Below are 6000 nucleotides of genomic sequence, written 5' to 3' on the forward strand. Positions count from 1 at the left end.
CTGTTTCAGGAAGCCCATTGTCTGCTCTAAAGGGTGCATGATTCAGGCTTAGAAACCCCTGTTTGTATACTCTGAGTGTCTTCAGAACCCTTCCCCTTCTATCCTCCCTGGATATCTATGAGATCATACGGAAAAGGGCAGACTTAAGTTTTATTGCCTCCCCCAGCTCCTGAAAAAAAAATCTTGTAGGGCTGGTGAGGTACTCCAGATGTTGGGCTGCTTCTCTGGGTACCCTGCTCTCCTCCAGGGGCTTCTGCTGATCCACTGGGGATGGCAGGCCACTGCAGGTGCCATGGCTGCTATGCAGGTGCTGGAATCTTCTGACAACACCCCCACTCTGCTGGGCATTGCAGCATTTCTCTCCCCCTGTACACAAGGGCAGAGCTCTGCTGCTGGTCTGCCAGGGCCAGCTTCTCTGCCAGCCCCATACCACTGTCTCACTGTGATAGCATTGGGCTCTGGTACTACTGTCATCTCAGGGGGTGGGGGAAGGGATAGAGCCCTAAGGCTGATGAACATCTGTGATGATGGGAGAGAGCAGAGGAGAAAGGTTTTTACATGTTAGAGGCTACTAAAAGTTTCATAAGGTCTGCTGAAACATGCCTTCTAGCGTATTATGACATCGTCTTAGTCAGTGTTCTATTGCAGGAAAGAGACACCTTGACCGGGCCAACTCTTATAAAGGAAAGCATTTAATTGGGGCTGGCTGATGATTTCAGAGGTTTAGTCCATTATCATCATGGTGGGGAGCATGGTGGCACGCAGGCAGACATGGTGGTGGAGAAGGAGCTGAGAGTTCTACATCTGGATTCACAGGCAACAGAAATGAGAGACAGCTACCAGGCCTGGCTTGGGTGTCTGAAACTTCAAAGCCCATACTCCCAACCCCCAGTGACACATTTTTGTCCCCAAAGGTCACATCTTCTAGTTCTTTCAAATAGTGCTACCCCCTTAGTCTTCAAATACACGAACCTTTGGGAGCCATTCTTATTGAAACCACCAGCGGTACCTCATTATAGAGACACATAATCCTGTTCCTACCTCACACCACAAGAAGACATTGACATTGGTCTTGGCCTTGCGACTTGGTTTGATCAATGGGATGTTAGCAAGTCTAAAGAAAGCAAAATCTTGTATTGGATTAAACAATTGAACTCTGGGCCTTGCCACTCTCAGGGGAACACGGACCCTGGTCAAGCCATTGTCCTGGAAGAATGAGAAATGTTAGGGAATGAATCAGACACTAAAGCCCTGTGGCTTGAGTCAGAGCCTCCGAAGAGACATAGAGGTGATAAAGTTGGAAATAAATGCTTAATGGTATGCACCATTGATTTTGGGGATAGTTGTTACGCAGCGGTGTTGAGATGGTAGCTTCCTCATTTCTAACATCCAGACATCAATCTTTGGAAACAGCTAAGGAAGAATTGGAGTTACTACTACTATGTAGTACTCATGAAAGGAATTTTCCTCTCATGAGTGCAACTTTCTGTCTGGGATAGATCACTGGAGTTTGATCCTTTCTTTACTTAAGGCGAATTCTCTCAAACATCCTTTCAGATCTCATGTAAATGAATTTCACAAGCACTTGTCTTTTGACTATGAACTCAAGTTCATATTCCTTCACTTGAAGACTATAAATTTGTCTTTTCTTTGAAATTCAAAGATTTTCTGTCTTTGAAAAACGTATTTGTTTTATTATTTAATGTGTCTGGCATTTGAGTGCAGTACCCCGGGAGGCCAGAAGAGGGCGATAGAGTCTCCGAAAAAGAGGGGTTTGTGAGCCATACCCGGTGAGTGCTAGGAACCTTTGCAAAGAGGAGCATGCGCTCTCAACCACAGTTCCGTTGCCTTACTCTTTTTTTTTTCCTTTTGTTTTTTTGAGACAGGGTTTCTCTGTGTAGCCCTGGCTATCCTGGAACTCACTCTGTAGACCAGGCTGGCCTTGAACTCAGAAATCCACCTGCCTCTGCCTCCTGAGTGCTGGGATTAAAGGCGTGAGCCACCATGCCCTGCCATTGCCTTAGTCTTAAACTCATAAATGTTCATAAATGGATCAGAGTAGAGGTTGGGAAATTTTGTAAAAGATAAGATTGTAAGTACAGTTAGAGTGTGTCTCCACATCCCAAACAAGCATCAATGCATTCCACATGCCTCTGTAGATTCACAATTATGGATGGAAATATATTTTAAAAATTGTGTCTGTACCAAACACAGGCCCTTCTTTAAGTGATATACTTTACCAATGAGCCCTTCAGGATTTGCATCCCGTTAGCTGTTGTAAGTAACCAAGAGACGCTGTAAAATGCTTGGAAAGATCTGTATATACTAAAGGAGAAATTTGAGTCATTTTGTGAAAGACTCTTGTATAACCATGGGTATCGATGTCTGTGGAAGGAAACCTAGAACCAAGCCCTGGTAGGTACAGGGGACAACTGTAGGTTATACTTTAAGGATCACACAGAAGGGTTTGCTAGTTTCCTTTTTTGTTGTTGCCATGACAAAATACTTGACAGAAACAAAGTAAAGGGAAGAGGGTTTATTTGGTCTGATGATCACAAAAGGGGCTTGTTTGTGGTTACTGGGACCCTCGTGCTTGGGCAGAACGTCATGGGGGCAGATGGTGGTGGCAGGAGTCTCACATGGCCAGCCTAAAAGAAGAGAGATGCTGGTGGTAGGTTTGCTGTGCATTTTAACCTTTTAATTCCATTGAGCCCCTAGGCCATGGGATGATGACCCACATATTCAGGATAAGTCTTTCTTGCTCATTCAGTTAATCCTCTCTACAAACATCCTCACAAGAGGCACCCCTCACCACAAGCTCTGATTTAGATGATCCTATACCCCTTCAGGTTGACAATGAAGACGTACTGTGACAGTTTCCATCAGAAACATTCCACCACCAGTGCAGTTCAAAAAAAAAAAAAAAGAAAAACAACAACAACAACAACAACAACAACAACAAAAAAAACCAAAAACGTCTGTAGAGCCTGCATGGAGGGGCATGGCAGTGTGCCAATAAAACTTTATTTACAAATAAAAGTTTGTCCACTCTGTTGTAAAACAACTTCAACTCTTCCTGCCACCGACAGATGGCGCCAGCAGCTCCTCTTGGCTGTCATTTGCTTTGTTAGAGCATGTTTGCAGTGTTTGTGCTCAGATAGAAGGTGTTTTCCAAATGTTATCATTATGACCAATAAGTGCAGAGGCAGCTAGCATGTTGGAAATGCTACTTCGAAGAGACATATGGTTACGATGGAAACCAAAGTGGAATAATAATTGCAGAAATTGGAAGCAGTGAGAAAATGGATGTTGTAAGTGAAAATGGGGTAATTTTTTTTCCAGACAGTGGCATGATTGTAAAGGAGTAAATCAAACAACATGAAAAAAAATATGCTTGCCCATGCCATCAACAGTAATCAGCCAAATAAGATGAGGTAGAAATGGTGAAAATCAAAAGAACAGAAAAATCGAGTGCGGGGCTAGAGAGGAGCGGAGCAAGAGGAGCTCCTCAGCTTCGTGTGAGTTCAGGACAGGACAGGAGCCGCCATGATGACAGGAAGACGTTGGAGAAAGGGTCCCAGCTGATGCAAGCCATGCATGGCTCGTGAGGCTCGGAGCCCCTCAGCCTACACAAGGTCGGTGCAATGATGGTGCTATGACGGCTGCCAAGGGCTTCTCCAGAAAAGACCTTGAAGGAGGGAGTTACCTGCTCTGATAGATTTTTAAAGTAGGAGGACCAGGGCTCTCTCAGAAGAGCACACACCAGAACCAAATGGATTCTGGGAAGCACCGAGCCGTTCTGCTGTTTGATGGAAATGGACCTGGGGATTACAAGTTAGCCCTTGCCAGGTTTATTATGCTGGCAGATAAATGAATAGCAGACTTATGAATGGCTCTTGGGACCTGAAATTGTTGTGAACAATTTCACATGCATAAGCATACAGACACAGATATATGCAGATACACATACACAAATATCTGACAGAAAAGGTGTGTGTGTGTGTGTGTGTGTGTGTGTGTGTGAGAGAGAGAGAGAGAGAGAGAGACAGACAGACAGACAGACAGACAGACAGAGACAGAGAGACAGACAGACAGACAGACAGAGACAGAGACAGAGACAGAGAGAGAGAGACAGACAGACAGACAGAGACAGAGAGAGAGAGACACAGAGAGATATGCAGGCAGAGAAACAGATAAGGGCTAAAATCTGTTGCTTGCTGAGCACAGTCTCCAGATTTCAGGGTGGGAGAAACCCTCTGCTCAGCTCTTCCCCCTCACTCAGGATCAGGAAATCGGAGTTTGAGGAGGAAGGTTGCCGAGGAATTGGGTTAACTCCGGCGGTGCTCAGGGGACCTGGAAACAGGAGGCAGACCAGGTTGGAGTCTGAAGGTGGTGGATCTTACAAGTCTATGAGCCTGAATGCTACTGTTGGAAGCTTCCAGCTTCCTCTGTATAAAGGAGGATACACGCTTTCTTGGGAGCAAATGGGAGCTGCTTCCATCCTGGGGAACAGAGAAGACTGGGAGGAAATAGATGCACAGACTAAAGAGGAGAAAAATCAAGGTGCTGCAATGACCTGGCAGATTCCAAGCTGAGATGGTAAAGATGAAGGATCAGGAAATGCTGGTCACAGGGGACTTGAGTTCCCACGAGCAGGGGATTAGTCCTGAGGCTTCTCATACAGAATTGGCAAGGATGCAATGATGAGATTTTTCATGTTTCAAAATCCATCACACACAAAAAAAATAATGTTTGTGATGAAGTGGACATATCAACTAGCCCAGTTTGATTCTTTTATACATGCATATCAATGCATCCCATTGGGGGCTGGGCAGTTGTAGAGTGTTGTGCCCGGCACGTTCAAAGCCTTGGGTTTAATCCACAGCACTGTGTGAATTACCACATGGTGGCACATGCCTGTAATCCCAGCACTCCAACTGTGGAAACCAGAGGATTACAAATTCAAGGCCTCCTTGACTATACGTGGGTTTAGGCCAGCTTAGGATATACAAGAGGCTGTTTTTAAAGGAAAAAAAAAAACCCCTCTGTATCCTATAAATATGCATAATTGTTGCTTCGAAATCTTAAGTCAGTTGAGAAAATAAGTTCATGAAAGACAAGTTTCAAGGCATGTCTGTGTGAAAGCGGGCAAGAGAGGGTATAAGACAGTTCTCCCCGGAGGAGCAGGGGCTGGGCTGGTGGCAAAGCTTTCTTTGTGGGCCAGCTTTGGGAAGCGGTGTTGACTTGGGAATAGAGCCGTCTACTTGTGTTATCTCAGGATCTCCTGGCTGTAGTTAGGATTCTTCGGGTGGCAAGTTGTAGAAACCAATTTGAAGTATCTTAAGGAGAAAATATATTTGATTTATTGAAAATATATTCGGGTGTCTCCTAGAATTTAAAGAAGTCGTTGAATAGCCTCGGAGGGAGAAACTTAGCGGTGACAGCTCGGAGATGCATTCACCAGTAGGGCGAAACTTCTCTGGCTTTAGACAGTGTGGGAATCAGAGGGGATAAAGCTGGAGATGGGGCTGCTCAGGACCCAACCTCTACCAAGATCTGAATTCCTAACGCTTTGCCCTGGGGATGTCATGGCTGCTGTTGTTGCTTGACCCCCAAAGAGCTGCTGTTAGCGAGACTCATTCTCAACTCCAAGCCTTGTTCCCTGGTTCACATGGATTGGTTTACATGTGCTTGTGAGATGGAGTCGCATTCTTCAAATGTGGCTGCCCAAGAGCTACCCCAGTGCACCCTGGCAGCAGGTCGGAGATAAGGAAGGCTTGGTGCACGATTCCACTTTGCTCATGCAGGAATCAGGGAGTCTGAGTCTGGATTTGAGTTAATTCTGTGGCCTTTGTCTCTGAGTTAGCACTCTGCCCCTTGATTCTCTCCCTGCTGAGTAAAACTGACCTTCAAGCGAGACATCTTGCTTTCCGTTTCCTTACAAGTACGTACCACACTTTCATTTTAAGCATTTTATTGAAATAGCACTTGGTAAGGCAC

Source organism: Mus musculus, chromosome 4, assembly GCF_000001635.26.
Source record: "Mus musculus strain C57BL/6J chromosome 4, GRCm38.p6 C57BL/6J".
In the NCBI taxonomy this organism is placed as follows: Eukaryota; Metazoa; Chordata; class Mammalia; order Rodentia; family Muridae; genus Mus; species Mus musculus.